The following is a 17,515-nucleotide window of genomic DNA, read 5'->3' on the forward strand; positions in this document are numbered from 1 at the left end:
GACGATACTAGAGTCTGTCAAATCGCAAGTAAATATCCGATATATATCGGAGATTTCACAACCTCACCGTTCTGGCCAAGCCCGACTTCCAAGGACTGACTCTAGCATCGATACTAGACGATACTAGAGTCTGTCAAATCGCAAGTAAATATCCGATATATATCGGAGATTTCACAACCTCAGAGTTCTGGCCAAGTCCGACTTCAAGGGACTGACTCTAGCATCGATACTAGACGATACTAGAGTCTGTCAAATCGCAAGTAAATATCCGATATATGTCAGAGATTTCACAACCTCAGAGTTCTGGCAAGCCCGACTTCCAAGGACTGACTCTAGCATCGATACTAGACGATACTAGAGTCTGTCAAATCGCAAGTAAATATCCGATATATATCGGAGATTTCACAACCTCAGAGTTCTGGCCAAGCCCGACTTCCAAGGACTGACTCTAGCATCGATACTAGACGATACTAGAGTCTGTCAAATCGCAAGTAAATATCCGATATATATCGGAGATTTCACAACCTCAGAGTACTGGCCAAGCCCGACTTCCAAGGACTGATGTAGCATCGATACTAGACGATACTAGAGTCTGTCAAATCGCAAGTAAATATCCGATATATATCGGAGATTTCACAACCTCACCGTTCTGGCCAAGTTAAGATTTCACCACCTCATCGTTCAATCTAAGTTCGATATTGTAGAGTCTAGTAGCCGTAAATATCGGATATCATATAAAAGTGCAATGTCGCGGTGTCCTCGTTGCTCAGTAATTGGACGATGTCGCTGCCTACTGTGGTCCCTGTGCGCCAATGTTACTTTTGATTTAAGGGACCGTGGTTTTGGCAATTAATTTTGGGAATGAGCCATGGCGAGACGAAGTCGGGTCGGTTCTGTCTGGGACATGATGACTTTCCGGACCCTGAGATGTTCCTTGATCAGTCACTTAAATTTGCATGTGTTTTGTTTGGTTCATGTGTGATTGTCATACTCTTCTGTGATGATTTGACATGCCTGTGTTGAAGACGCTGTAACCGCGTCTTGGTGTTCGTTCGTTTTCTTGTGAAGTCTTTCCTTCACTAATGTATCTAATTATTATTGTTGTTTATTCGCATTGATTGAGATTTGTATTCTTATAACTTGTTTCTTTTTGTCAAGATATATGACCATCAGTCGCTTGAGTTAATGTGGTTTTGGTGGATGTAAAGATTGCTGTGCTCTTCTAAAGGCGTTAGAATGTTTAAATATGTTGAAGACGCTGTTACTGCGTCGTTCGTGTTTTCTCCCTGTATAAACCTCAGCCTTGAGTCGAAGGCATAGTTAATTTTTAACGTGTTTCAAATTCTAGTGTAGCTCCTCCAGGAGTCACTTGTTTATTCTTCAGAACATGTATGCTTACATAACTTTCATTACTAGCCAATGAGAGGCTAGATCAACCAGTCAGTCTAAAGGTCACATTTGCTTGCATAATTTATTGGTATCTTTTTTTTTTTCAGAGAACCACTTAAATGTCACATTAACATAGATTACCTGTACTAGCCAATTAGAGACACATTCATAAAGGTCACATTTGCCTGTGTATTCTATTGGTGTATGATGTTTATTTCAGAGAACCATGTAATGTCACATTTACATAGATTATATCTTCCTTAGCCTATCACAGAGTAAATCAACCAAACATTGTTATAGGTCACATTTGCCTAAATAAATGACTAGTGTATTTAAGCGGGAGTTTTGAATTACATAGTCAATCAGCTATTACATGCAGCAACAGAAGATCGTTCTAGCAAGCAGCAGTAGCAGCCAGCTTTAATTCAACCTGCAAGCAGCACAGCAGCAGCTGATTTTCACTCTTCCTGCAAGTTCAGCATCCGTTGATGGACTCTGACAGTTACCAGACACCAGGTACGTTGCAAGACATGTTTCAGAATACATGTTCTATGAACCTGACTCCAGCAAGCCAAAGAACATTAATAACAGAAATGGGACCTGACATTCCCATTGAGGTCCAACAGTGGGCATCGGACAATAAGATAACATCATATACATTGTCCAAACTAGCAGCAGCTGGCTTCACTGATCTACCATCATTCCAGCTAATAGAGAAGGAAGATGTTGTTGAAATGCAAGTTGAACCTCTGTCTCAACGAAGATTCCTGCTTGCAGCAATCCGTAACATGAATCAGAATAGTGATCATATCCAGACAATGACAAAGGCCCAAGACCTCCCTGAGCAACAACCAGCAGCCGAGAGATGACACAGCAGCCAGACCAATGTCCTAGTGCTGAGGGGACCACAGTAACCAGTGCACATACAACATCAAATGTCAGCCCCCTCAACAGTGACTCGAAATCCAAGATGGCCGCGTCCACAGCTTTGGGAGACTACATCAAACATCTGCAATCACTTCTGCCGTCCAACCAACCAACAACTGCAGCCGAAACCACACAAGACTCAGCACCATTACAAACAATCCTGAACACTTTACTTCTTCCGAACTCTCCAAATAATCAACCTCCACTTGCTTCTGTAAACCACGCAAGGGCTGATTTAGAGCCCCAGGTATACATGGACACCCACTTTAAAGGTGAGAAATATGATGATATTGTTGATTTTTTGTCACCCAGTGACTTTGTCAAAGTAAAGGACCAACAGGTTCTTAGTGTAGGGGATGATGGCCAAACAGTTGTTGTTCAGTCAGGAAAAAAGAGACCTCCATTGGAATCTGTGACACCTACTCAATGGACAGCAGCAAATTTTGCAATCATGTATAAAAAAATGAAAATGGTTCACTTCAAGGGGAAGATGTTTTCAATTACATGGCATACTCACGTAAGATCTGTAAATTGGCAAACCGGTATACATGGACGTCAGTCCTATTGTATGATCAGGAATATCGCCAATATCAACAGGAGTACAAGTTTAGATGGGGTAGTGATATTCCGCATTTGTCAACCATTTCATTGATAGAAAAATTCCAAAGAGTTGATAAGCGCAACAATTACAGTAGGTTTACCAACAATGATGTAAAAACAACAAACCGTACACCAGCGCCAATGATACTAAATCTGGGAGACCCATTTGTTTAGGCTTTAACAAGGGTCATTGTAAATTTGGTCAAGACGCTGTTAAAGCATCATTATCGTTTGGTTGTTTGTCAAGTCTTGCCTTCACTAATGTGTTTTGTTTCTTTTGTATGCGATTATGCTTTGTTTTAGAATGTTGCATTTTGATTGGTTGTGAGTGAAGTCTTTTGAACTAGTCTATAGAGGGGTCGATTTTCTCTGTTCGGGGTTGACTTTGGCGGGAGAATCCGAGGAAGTTTTACGACCACGGGTTAGGGAGCTTGTGTGGTTGTCTGTGCAGGTGTGTATGTGTGTGTGCACGTGTGTGTACATGATTCAGCCACGGAGGTAAAAAGCGATAACGCTGACCACATATGTTTTAGGGCTATATTAGAATCAGCTAACTAAAATAAAATTCATATTTCCTATTATAGATGTTTACTCTATTGTTGTACTGTGTTTTATTCTGTGTCTATTCAAAGACTTGAGAAAACTCTTGGGTCTGTGGTCAACCTCGGACTTTAGTTTGACAGTATTAATTAAACTGTGCCCCTATACAGTCATACAGTCTGCACTGTGTGTAGAGTCTATCCATCACAGATCTGTGCCGTGTAGACACAGGCAGCAGAGGGGGCTACTGTCTACGGTGTGAACACAGACAACGAGAAAACAATTATTCATGTCTGTGGTGGGAACAACCATCTTGCAACCTGCCTATTATAATAATAATTGACTAATCTGTTGACACTAGTAAGTGTTTGACAAGCCTGCACCTACTGTTCACAGGCTCCGGGACGACTAACCGACCAGTTCAACACAAACAAATTAAAAAACCCATGGTAAAAGTTGTAAAATAAGCAAAATTCTGTCACCGATCATGAGTTTGGTTCTATTACCCTCACACCGTCCTCTGTAAAGATGCCAATTTAACAGTACTTTATTACTAGACACACAACTTCCCTCTGAAGGGAAAAATCTTTACAAAAACAAATGAGGAAGTTACTCAAAAGAAACCAAAAAAGTGTTTCAAAGTAAGAATAAGAAAAAGAAATAAATTCATACAAAAACCAAAACAATAACATGATTAATATATCAGGATAGCGAGAAAATCAAACGATGATAACATTCCAGATAGTCGTTCCATTCTCAATTTCATACATCATAGACTTTAAAGTCTATGCATACATGTAGATATGTACTATGCTGGTATTTTTCATATCATGTGATAGGTGGTTATGAAGGATTTCAGGACCATTGAAGTCATAGCCATTCCATGCCAGTTTCGTTTGCCGGGATCACGCGGATGTCCACTTTCCTGTCTCAAGGCTGAAATTTGTGCATGTGCGTCGCTGGACAAATTTATTTTCTTAGTGGGGTTTAAAATCCAGCGTACTAAATGTGTACGGGGCGTAATATTACTGTTGAACCCTATATCATTCTATCACAAAAAATTATTACGATTTGAAGTCGGCGAAGTGAATATAATAGGAGAATAACAACGCCGATATAAAATAGCGAGGACGCGATTACGTAATTTTACAAGAGACATCTTTCATATGTGCATGCATGGAGGTAAAAAGAGACTGCTTCAAAGAATGGGCACCTATTAGACGATTATTTTTACATGTAGGTCCCCAGTGTTCGCGCTAGGATTTTTTTCAAGTTAGCCACGGTCTGCTTGTGTGGCTAATTCATGCAAAAAACATTAACCACAGCAAACATTGATTAGCCACACAAATATTTTACTCAAAACACAAAGATGTACAACTGATATGACTCTGTTATTCAAAGTAAACAATGTTGGACATCACTGGAACATTTCTAAACACACTTCATGGGCAAATCATTTTTGAGTCACTAACTCACAAGTACCCGGGCTTGAAGACAAAAAAATTGCAAGCCCAGCCTGTTTCAACTGGCCTGCCTACGACTTGTGGTTTCACTGCCTGCTCTCCAGCTGCAAAATGCGGGGGAAAACTTGCGTCTGACATAAAGACTTTTCCCTAAATTTACAAAACTTGTGTACCAAAAACTATAGCAAAATACCACGGACTTTTTTCTCCTTGTCTTTGAAGATATTAGCGTAGAGCATGACCGTTTATACATGATATGACTATGTTATACTTTTTTGCTTTCCTACAACCTCGGGAGCTCCATGTGAATTTCTCTGTGAAGACAATAACCCTATGCATTGGAAGTATTCTGCTCCTCGATACCCAAGTAATAATTGCGGAAAAAAATGAAATTACAACAACAGCAATAGCAACAAAACCCCCACAATATAGCATGTTATGCGATCGAAGTGTCCGATGTGCGATAGTGGTTGACTCCTATAAGCATGTGTTGTATTAAAAAGCATGGACGGTCATGATGAGCGGACTATTTGTTGAAAGGGGTGAACAAATATTATGAACGTTTACAAACCCATTACATTTGATAAGATTACCTTACTGATGAAAGAAAGCAATAGAGAATAATAAAATAATAAAGAATGGAAGTTGAAGTTACGGAACTGTCAGTAAAACCAAACTTATTTGGGGTATTTTTAATCCTCGGTCCCTCTTCCCTAATAGAAGAATCCTTTTTGATGTCATATCCACCATAGCTGCTATGCCAGTCCGGCTATCTCAACGTCGCGATAGACGATTATTTTCTTTCTTGACAAGAGAAATTTCATCTGTCACAGCACGATCCAAATGAATAATCTTTTATTTGAGGAATTTCGTTCATGACTACAACAAATTTCATTGCTATATTGTTTATTTTCATCTTTGAAAGGTCTGTGTTTTTGCGTACTGCATAGTTCATACTAGACCCTCATCAGTTGAATTTTTACGTATGAGCTTGATGTCAAATAGTATAGATTGTTCGTCTTTTTTCCAAGATTTAGAAATTCGTCTTCTTCATCCAAGAATTGCACATTTTTTGAAATTGAACTTGGCTGAGGAATTTTATGTCAGTTACATGGGCTCGGAAACGCCTGTCTTCGTGTTTGTTTGCTGCAGGCAATGCGTTTCTACATGTCGAAACGTTTGCACCCGATTGACTTCCTCAGCTCCTTAGTACATTAAGCTAGTCCGGCGGTAAAAACTGCTAGCCCATGAGTTCGGGGTCATGGATTTGCTCATGCCTATATTCCTATTCTGGTGAACGGAGTATTTGGGTCGCTTCCAGCACCTGGAAGTAATAGTGCAGAGGCGATCGTAGTTGAGTGATTGATCCGACGATATCCAAACAATTTTAAGGGCGAAAATTCAATTCGCAATATCGTGGCTAATGACTTTCAAAAAAATTTCGCCAAATGAGAGTTTTATTCGCATTTTGCGAGTGTGGCGAGCGCTAGCGCGAACACTGCCGTCCCGACATCGACAAATTCGTCACCGAGTATTCTATGCCGTACATCATAAACTAAAACAAAGTGAATATTGGGATCATGTAAAAAATCAACGAGGTCGCAGTTACAAGCTACCTGTGAAAGGTCGCGATCGGCTAATTGATGTACGACGCGTGTCGCCTTGAAAAGAAATATTACTTTTGTCACAGAGTAATATCATAGGCAGAGTGGCAACACTTGCATGCCTTTTGTTCCATGGTCGTCTCGGTAGACTATTGGCTTTTCATATTAAAATGAGCTTAAAGGTGTTAAACCTTTTGGAGGCTTGGTTTGTGGTTGATAATTACACGAGATTATGCGAAACATACGACGAGATGGCATCGTACTGCCAGTCGCGTAGCAACCATAGTTACTTTGTGAGCTCTCAGGCCAGAAACACTGCCTCACGCCAATCAAAACATAACACGCCAGCAGTTTCATAAACATGTCCTTTCTTGGCGCACGTGTAAAAGACGGTATGACTGACCGTAAACCATTGAGTAAAACCAGACAGTATAGATAAAAGACTTTCAAATTTGGTTCAAACACACTCATTATATATTCATAAAAATATGAGAGGAATTTTTAAAACGGTAAAACCCACTTTCCTGAAGCTCAAAACACTCCCGTTTTCGCCAGCACATCAATTCCGATCAGCACCACACGACAACAACAAACACAAGCTTTGTCGAACATACTTTCGCTTAACAATTGGTGAAAATCCGAAAATTACCGAAGGATGCATGGTCGGCACTCTTCGGAAAAGAGAGCCAAGAGCTTCGTGAGGCGAGGCAAACATGGATTGCTTACGTAACCGCTTCACGCCTTAAACAATAGCTGTTGCCACTCTGTCTATGATATTACTCTGTGATTTTGTGAAAGGCATGTAAAAATTAAGAAGTGCTAAATTAAGAAAATATCGACACCATCAATAACACTTATAACATATCGATTTGATTTCGCTAGATACACATGTCGCTTCTGACATGTGAACAAAATAAAATTCGATAGTAGGCATATCTGATACTATCTGGTATCGTCTGCTGTATTGGACTAAAGATCAATAACGACTGTGAAACATACGATGCTACCGATAATGTCGATACGGGTACGATATAAAGTATCGATAAGTTTACCGGTATGTCATTACAGACTCATGTCACCTATGACATGGTATGTCTATGTCGCCTAATAAAAATATCGGACACTATTTGAGACTGTATGACATTGTTATATTGTATAGTCGTGTATTCATTATTTATATTACACAAACTGTAAGCTTCTATTTAGAAAGCCATATTTAAACACATAAAAACGAATGATACCATCAATATACTTTCAATTATTGCAGTACAGTAAAGTTTTACATCCACCAAAGCAAAATTCAAAGTGCGGAACTAGGAAACAACGTCAAAAGCTCGATGTCGGATGCTTTAAGTTTTGTTTGTTTTGTTTTGTTTGTTTTTTTTTTGTTTTTGGGGTAACCCAACTAAAAAAAACTTTTCTATCCGACAGAAAAGGATATCAAGATATCCTACTTTGGTTTGGTTAAAAGTAAGTGTCCTATAATAATACATTGCCTAATAATAATCAGGTGTTGGCCAGAGAAATTGCAAAGCTGGCGAGGTCGTTTCTCTGGCTGTAAAATTTCAAAGTTGCAAACAAATAATGATTGAAAGGGAAAAATGTTGACGGTTTGTTGCTTTTACGGTAATATAAGATTTTAAAATGACCCAAGTCCGTTACGCTGGACATACACGCATAGACTGCTAGAAAGTGATCATGCATATACCGGTTTGTGTTATGATGTGTATAGGTCGGATACTCTCTTGCCAATGAGACTCTCATACCCAAAAATCCCAATATTTAAAGTTTCATATACAGTGGGGTTTTTTTTGCGTCATTGAAAATGGTTTGACCTTTCGTAGAGTTCGCATACTTTCAGTAATCGGTCGCACTGTATGAGCCATGAGCCAGCTATCTTTAATTGTTCGATATTGGCATGAGAAGGAAATCGGGGGGAAAGAAAGCAATCAAGGGACAAAGTCGCCCATTTTTTCATGAATTTTGTTTGATACGAGATACGATATATATTGTTTGATATGTTGAAAGATACTGAATGAATGGGTGACCATAAATATATTCGATACCGGTTTTAGACACGAGATATGAAACCAACGGGAGAATTAATGAATTAATGGTCACAATCTTTGGTATATCCGAGATCTAATTCTTTTACCAGCCGTATAGTGAGTTAGGTACGGAATTTTGTCTTTTCCTCAAACCATTTCTGAACTACGTGTATTCCCTATGGGGGCTAAACTAGCTAAAAACGATATACACGGCACAAAACCCCGATAATTATCGCTTTCTAAATAGCGTTCGAAGTTTAGAAATTAGCTGTAGTTTAGAAAGTCGGGCCTCTGATGAAAAACTTTTTCCAAGGATATATCGGATAAAAACGATAATTATCGCTTTCTAAATAGCGTTCTAAGTTTAGAAATTAGCTGTAGTTTAGAAAGTCGGGCTTGGAGTGGAAAAAGTTTTCCAAGGATTTATCGGATAAAAACAATAATTATCGATTTCTAAATATCGTTCTAAGTTTAGAAATTAGCTGTAGATTAGAAAGTCGGGTCTGGGGTTAAAAATTTTTTTCCAAGGATACCGGTATATTAGATAAAAACGATAATTATCGCTTTCTAAATAGCGTTCTAAGTTTAGAAATTAGCTGTAGTTTAGAAAGTCGGGCTTGGAGTGGAAAAAGTTTTCCAAGGATTTATCGGATAAAAACAATAATTATCGATTTCTAAATATCGTTCTAAGTTTAGAAATTAGCTGTAGATTAGAAAGTCGGGTCTGGGGTTAAAAATTTTTTTCCAAGGATACCGGTATATTAGATAAAAACGATAATTATCGCTTTCTAAATAGCGTTCTAAGTTTAGAAATTAGCTGTAGTTTAGAAAGTTGGAGTTTGAATGGAAAAAGTTTTTCAAGGATAATCGGATAAAAACGATAATTATCGCTTTCTAAATAGCGTTCTAAGTTTAGAAATTAGCTGTAGTTTAGAAAATCGGTACTGAGGTTGAATTTTTTTTCCAAGGATATATCGGATAAAAACAATAATTATCGCTTTTTAAATAGCGTTTTAAGTTTAGAAGTTAGCTATAGATTAGAAAGTCGGGCTTGGAGCGGAAAAGGTTTTCCAAGGATATATTGGATAAAAACAATAATTATCGCTTTATAAATAGCGTTCTTAATTTAGAAAATAGCTATATAGTTTAGAAAGTCGGGCCTTAGGTTGAAAATTTTTTTCCAAGGATATATCGGATAAAAACGAAAATTATCGCTTTCTAAATAGCGTTCTAAGTTTAGAAATTAGCTGAAGTCGGAGTTTCAGTGGAAAAAAGTGTCCATGGATATATTGGATAAGAACGTTGGTACACCATTTCTATTGTCATCTGTATATTCCCAAGTGTTTCGAGGGAAAAAAGTGTGAGTTTGTAGGAGCAGTCTTGTAGAACCCGGAAAATACTATCAGTTTTCCCCAGAAGTAAGTTTAAAAGCCAAAAAAAGTGACTTGTCCAATAGACCGACGAGATAGTACTTCCTATAAGTGATGCAAATTAATGCATTGGCCTTATCAAAAGTGTTGCCAGCCAGGCTGCCATCTCCCAGCTGCGTGCTCACAGTGAAATGTGCAGTGCTTGAGGTGAAGTCCCGCAAACATTTTCAAGATTATGTCGGAAAAAAGGTTGATTCACAGTTTCTGTAGTCATCTGTATATATATTCCGGAGTGTTTTAAATTAAAAAGTGTGAGCATGTAGGAGCTTTCTTGCAGAGCCTGGAAAATACTATCTATTTCCCCCCGGAATCAGTTTTAACATCCAAAGCTCAAATGTGACTTGTCCAATAGACAAAAAAGGAACCATACTGCTTCAGCTAATGACCAAGGTGTGTTCCATAACGATCGCGTCAATTTGTGCTGATAAAGTAGTGATTCAAGTTAATGCTAATGAGGCATTGATAAGGCTGTTAGCATTAAATTGCACTACAATGGACGCGATCATCGTGGAACAAAGATAATCTGAACCACGTCTTGTCTGTCTAAACTTAGAACGCTATTTAGAAGCGATAATTATCATTTTTATCCGATTATCTTTGGAAAAATGTTTCCACTCAAGGCCCGACTTTCCAAACTTCAGCTTTTTTCTAAACTTAGAACGCTATTTAGAAAGCGATGATTATCGTTTCTTGCTAGACTTCAAAGTTTAGATTTAGATTTAGACAATTCTAATTTAGCTTTCTAAACTTCTAGCTAAACTTTCTAGAAACGGTAGAAACACAATTTCGCACCTTAATGCGTATAGATGTATTGTAAATTGTTGCATTGTTGAATAATTGTGCCTCAGCCACTGATCATGAAAAAATAAAAAAATCAAATAAGATTATCATTGTCATTGATAAAATATCATTGTCGAATGTCATTTTCAAACGGTCTTACTTAATGCAAAACAAAACTTCTCTGAGATTGTACCAGTGCAGACAGCGATTTTTCAAAATTTTCTATGGGAGAGGGGACATCTCTTGCTCTCCCCTCAAACCTTTTGCACGTTTTCCACCAAACATCTCCCCCTGTACTTTGACACTATCCCCTGAGAGATATTCTACAGCTTGTGAAAACCCTGAGTAATTACACATTTTCGCTCCTTTCGCGGCAAAGTCAATAGAGACCCTTTGATACTTCGATATTGATGTTATATTTACAGTGACAGACCGGGACATTTTTCGAACTTAACTGATGTTTTCATTTGAATAATGTTGCAATATCACCAGTCCTGAGTATCACTGTAAGGAAATATTAGGAAGCTGTGATCAACATACAACAATTATGTTTCATGGGGTTTGGGTGGGAGGTGGATGGAGGATGCGCGAAACTTAAAGATTCCAGTTTTTGATCAGACTTTGAACTTTTTATGTCGCCTCTTATTAAACCCATAGTTGTTATCATGAAAGCTCAACACCCAAACATGCAATGCAAGATATACATCGTCTAGAATCGAAAATAGAAATTAACGACACTATCGTGTAGTCAAAACTACCACGGATCGACTAGTAGCGACACCTATGCAAAAGTTACATGCAATTCACCCGGTGCCATGGCGACGTCCTTTATCTCGAATATGAACAGGAAAAATATCAGAGACTATTGATAATATCGTTTGTTGTCAGGTTGAGTTCACAATTTGACTTGCCGAGATTTCTGACAATGTCATCCAAACTATCCAATGCTGTTGAATGTATATGATACCAAAGACAAAAAGAAAGAAATGTGTGACGATACGTCTAGCTGATAATTTCTAGGTTATTTAGTCAAAGTGTATTTTATGACAACATTAGCTTTTGCCGACAATGTCGCTCAACAAATAATAACTTTCGAGCGACGTCTTATTTCCGAGAGACCCTACATCATAGTTGTTGGTGTTCGTTGCAGCTTTTAGCTTGTATGGGACGAGTAAAATTAAATATCATGCATGCCTTTTCTTTTTATGGTATCATAGTTATTCTCCTCTGAAAGCAATCCTGTGAGTTTCCTAACCGTGATGTGACAAAATCCATGTTTACATTCTCACGGACGATCGGACAGGCCGTTACGAGACATGATCGGTGTCGGAGAAGAAACAATAGGGATTAGATCCATACAGGTGTAAATGACAGTGAGAGATTATAGCCGCTGTAGAAAACCGTGTACATACCCTGGCAGGTTTTTAAAATGTCAAAGTTCACTTGCAATTGGCCGTTGTTTGGCCTCTGCTTGACGAATATTTTCCGAAGCTTAAAAATTTCTAGCTATGATTCTGAAAGCACCCTTGAATCATAAAATCACCGAGTGAGCCAAAAGTTATAAAAATGTATTTTAGCTTGAATAGCTAGACAACATTAGCTCTGCTATCACACAGTCCCTCTATCCACTGTGGCTATCGATAACATCCGACAAATTTGGACAATGGAGGTAAGAAGAGATCTGAAGTATGATACACGTGTCATCTTGTTGAGAGTCAGCCAAAGCATCCACTTTAATTTCGTAAACCCAAACAATACTGGACGATGTTATTGATAGTACTGGAGTATTTTTCGGTGGGAAACTACCACTATGAACAAAAATGTTGTGTAGTTTGAAAAGAATTGACGGTGCTCCCTATAATATAGCTAATTTCAACCAGCAAAACTTGTAATAAAGTATCGTCAGGCTTGACGTAGAAGTTACCACACTGTACTGTCTATAGTATAGTGTTATATATTGACAATTTTAAATAATTACTTGTACTAGTTTTGACATTTGACAAAATAGTGAGTGATACTCACAAAAATTAAATGAAATAATTGTGGTACCTGTCACGCAGCCAAAAAGCAATAGAATTTAATTATATCCATCTTTGTCCTTACTTGTTCAAAGTGTGAAACTAATTACGCATTTCATTTATCATGAACACGGGACATTCACAAAGCGAGAATATATGGTTTAGTGTCGATAGCAAAAATAACGATACAATTATATGGTATTAAAATATGAAAGATCGATAGTAGCATTGCTCATGGCAAAGTTACACCAAATTCAGCCGATGCCATGATGTCTAATATCTCAAAATGAACTGTCATAATATCCGAGACCATCGTATACCACAGTTGACGTGAAGACTTCACGAAAGAGATTACCTAAAATGTTGCACAAATGATTTAGTGACGTATAGTTTTTAAGTTTGACGCACGGTCCCTCTTTTGTGGAGGGACCGTGTTTGACGATATTTTATTACGGCAGTGTCGCTCGTCAAAAATGAATTTTTGAGCGACGTCTGATTTCCAGGAGACCAAATTAGTATCCCCGCATTCATCACAACGATCGAACCAGTGTATCATATTTAACGTTTGCCCCAACATGCGCGTCATGATATATTTATATATATCTCTTCTGAGTTCGTCGAATCTTTCCTCTTGCTGGAGACCAGTCAATTATATGTATGTCATAGATGCTTATTCGTTTTATGTGACAGAATCCATGTTTACATTCTCACAGACGATTAGACAGGAAGTTACAAGACATGATTGGCATCAGAGAAGAAACAATAGGGCGTAAATCCATACAGGTGTAAATGAGAGCGAGAGATTATAGCAGCAGAAAAATGCGTACCCTGGCAGATTTTTAAATGTCAAAGTTCATTGTCAATCAGTTGATGTTTGGCCTGTGCATGGCGATTTCTATAACCTTTACCAAACATGAAAATTTCCATCGATTCTGAAAGCACCTTTGAATCGTGAGATGACTGAGCTAGTCAAAGTTGTGAATTTATCGCCTAACTTCAAAACCTAGGCGTTACAGTTGATTCTATTCGACGGTATCGATCTTTTCATACCAGCCATTGTCTGGAAGCAGTGACATTTGTAATGAATTATCATCTAGCTTGAAAAGTCTGATAATGCTAGACTAAGAGATTTCGAAAATTTTGATTAGATGTATCTCTGCGTGCGACCACAAAATATCTTTCAGTTCGAAAAGCTCGGGAACCAACTTGCAAAAATGCGATCTAGCTTGGAAAATTACAGTATATCAAACTAGCCTGTCGATAGTATGATCATGGATGTAAAAATATTTTTTACATCCATGGTATGATAGTATAGCGTTAGCTCTGAAAACGTAGACGGTACGTACTGGACGATACTGCTATATTCATTGAGATATATGTCTCATGGTATATATCCAACATCATATGTATGTGTAATATCAACTCTTCTCGCTTGTGGCCTGCAATACAATCCTGTACCTGGGCCTGGACAGGGTTCGTGGTCTCCGTCATCAATCGGTCAAAATAAACAGACTTTGCCTAGCCCATAGCGTCTTAGTGTCACATATTGAGTTTGTGGTCTTTCCCCTCTAGCTCTTTGAATTAGACTTAATCGTTGGAATTTTTTTTACTTGACAAGAGTAGTGTGATGTCAAACTACCGAGAGCAAAGGTTGAATTTGAAAAATTTATTCGTTTTTCTTGCACCCGTACATGATTTTCTTGCTGCAGGTATTTCTGGTGGCACGGGCTTTGCGCCACATAGGCCAGGTTTGTTTTACATCATTCTAGGAAATACAAGTACGTTTACCGGAAACAGTGTTGGCAATGCTGGTTTCTAATTATTGACAAGACGAGACACACATATCGTATTGTTGAGGTACCAGTACCTTCATGGCCTACTTCAGATTTTATTGCAGGTCGATATTCATTTTCAATAAATATACAGATTCTATCTATTTCCTGCTTTCCATGTTTTTTTTTTATATTTTTATTACTAGCCTTCCATATACAGTAGTCATGTGACAATTCCCAGAGAGCTGTCGATTCGAATGACATACCTTGGGATTTCAAATCCTGACATCAGGCAAGGCTTATACCATGAATGTCATGATTTTCGAAAAAGTGAGACAATTTCAAACCCTGTAAATAAAGTCGGTACAAATTTTCTGATATGTTCTATTCCGGGCTTCTATTCAAGGGAACAAAATGATACGTTCTTGCGTTGACAAAAAACTTACTTAAAACCTACCAAACTCCGGTCATGTGATCTAGCGCATTGTGTAGATCTGACACGCGATCGACACACTCGCAGAGCCAGGGCCGGGTCTCACATCGGTACTGATGGCGATGACTATGAATGATCTCAAATAGCTGAAACATGTTTACCAAAAATAACAACTTCCTAAAAACCATTGTGCTCTATCTCTGAGAAATGGTACTACATTCAGTGGGACCTTTGATATCTATCCCTGGTTGATTTTAGAGCCTTTGCTTTAATACGATACAATGAAGGTGGCCTCACCTGTGTAGGGTCGCGCCACAAACCAACAGGTATACTTTTAGCTAACTGCCTCATGATAGTCTGCAGGAAATACACTCTGACATCCACACTGTCACTTGAGGTTTGTTAGTCCCCACGGACACCGTCCGGGGGGACTTATAGGTTTGGTCATGTCTGTGCGTCCGTGCGTCCGTCTGTGCGTCCGTCCGTCCGTCCGTTCACGCAGATATCTCAGAGACGCCTGGAGCGATTTCGTTCAAACTTAGTACAAGGATAGTACCATACCTCATACAGATGCACGTCGATTTGTTTCACAATGCAATCAAATTTGGCAGTGGTAGAGGACTTTTTAGTTTTCACCTCCATAGACTCCCATGTATAAGGCAGACCATAGACTCCCATGTATAAGGCAGACCATAGACTCCCATGTATAAGGCAGTCCATAGACTCCCATGTTTAAGGCAGACCATAGACTCCCATGTATAAGGCAGTCCATAGACTCCCATGTATAAGGCAGTCCATAGACTCCCATGTATAAGGCAGTCCATAGACTCCCATGTATAAGGCAGTCCATAGACTCCCATGTATAAGGCAGTCCATAGACTCCCATGTATAAGGAAGTCCATAGACTCCCATGTATAAGGCAGTCCATAGACTCCCATGTATAAGGCAGTACATAGGCTCCCATGTATAAGGCCAAGATAAATAAAAATTTAGTTTTCTCATCGTATTCATATTGCAAAAAGGATGCAGTGACACAGTTTTTAGTCCCCACAGATAAAGTCCAGGGGGCTCATAGATTGGGTCATGTCAGTCCGTGAGTCCATCCGTTCACGCAGATATCTCAGACACTTTGACAAAATGTCATGTGACCTTGGTGACCCTTGACCTCGAATATACATATTTGTCCATAACTCAGTAACCACAAGTGGTAAACCTTTCATATATGGTATGATGGGACACCCTATGACGCCACATATTGTACCTCATTAATTATGTGCATATCTAATTTTGAGCGAGCCAATAGAGCTAGAGGTCTGATTTTTGGTATATATGGATAACTTAGCAATACAATTTTTTTGACAAAATGTCACGTGACCTTGGTGACCTTTAACCTCAAATATACATATTTGTCCATAACTCAGTAATCACTAATGCTACACCCTTCATATTTGGTATGATGGGACACCTTATGACGCCACATATTGTACCTCATTAATTATGTGCATATCTAATTTTGAGCGAGCCAATAGAGCCAGAGGTCTGATTTTTGGTATTTGGGGATAACTTAGCAATACAATTTTTTTGACAAAATGTCAAGTGATCTCAATGACCTTTGACCTCAAATATACATATTTGTGCATAATTCAGTAACCACAAGTGCTACACTCTTCATATTTGGTATGATGGGACACCTTATGACGCCACATATTGTACCTCATTAATTATGCGCATATGTAATTTTGAGCGAGCCAAAAGAGCTAGAGGTCTGATTTTTGGTATATAGGGATAACTTAGCAATACAATTATTTTGAAAAAATGTAATGTGACCTCAATGACCTTTGACCTCAAATATACATATTTGTCCAAAACTCAGTAACCACAAATGCTACACCCTTCATATTTGGTATGATGGGACACCTTATGACGCCACATATTGTACCTCATTAATTATGCACATATCTAATTTTGAGTGAGCGAATAGAGCTAGAGGTCTGATTTTTGGTATATAGGGATAACTTAGCAATACAATTTTTTTGACAAAATGTCACGTGACCTTGGTGACCTTTGACCTCAAATATACATATTTGTCCATAACTCAGTAACCACAAGTGCTACACCCTTCATATATGGTATGATGGGACACCTTATGACGCCACATATTGTTCCTTATTAATTATGTGCATATCTAATTTTGAGCGAGCCAATAGAGCTAGAGGTCTGATTTTTGGTATGTAGGGATAACTTAGCAATACAATTATTTTGAAAAAATGTAATGTGACCTCAATGACCTTTGACCTCAAATATACATATTTGTCCATAACTCAGGAACCACAAGTGCTACACCCTTCATATTTGGTATGATGGGACACCTTATGACGCCACATATTGTACCTCATTAATTATGTGCATATCTAATTTTGAGCAAGCCAATAGAGGTAAATGTATGATTTTTAGTATATAGGGACAGACTATAGGATAGAAATTTTTTGACAAAATGTCATGTGACCTCGA

At 38.4% G+C, this 17,515-nt stretch overlaps 1 long non-coding RNA gene across 1 annotated transcript in view; it reads left to right on the forward strand.

Moving 5' to 3' along the window:
* Positions 1 to 1,317: 1,317 nt before the first annotated feature.
* LOC139124642 (uncharacterized) overlaps positions 1,318 to 17,515 on the forward strand; it is a 31,355-nt gene continuing 15,157 nt past the window's right edge. The window contains exon 1 of the long non-coding RNA XR_011549996.1: positions 1,318 to 2,588. This is a non-coding gene — a long non-coding RNA (uncharacterized lncRNA). The remainder of the gene's footprint in view (positions 2,589 to 17,515) is intronic.

The sequence above is a fragment of the Ptychodera flava genome, assembly GCF_041260155.1.
Source record: "Ptychodera flava strain L36383 chromosome 23 unlocalized genomic scaffold, AS_Pfla_20210202 Scaffold_24__1_contigs__length_23054250_pilon, whole genome shotgun sequence".
In the NCBI taxonomy this organism is placed as follows: domain Eukaryota; kingdom Metazoa; phylum Hemichordata; class Enteropneusta; family Ptychoderidae; genus Ptychodera; species Ptychodera flava.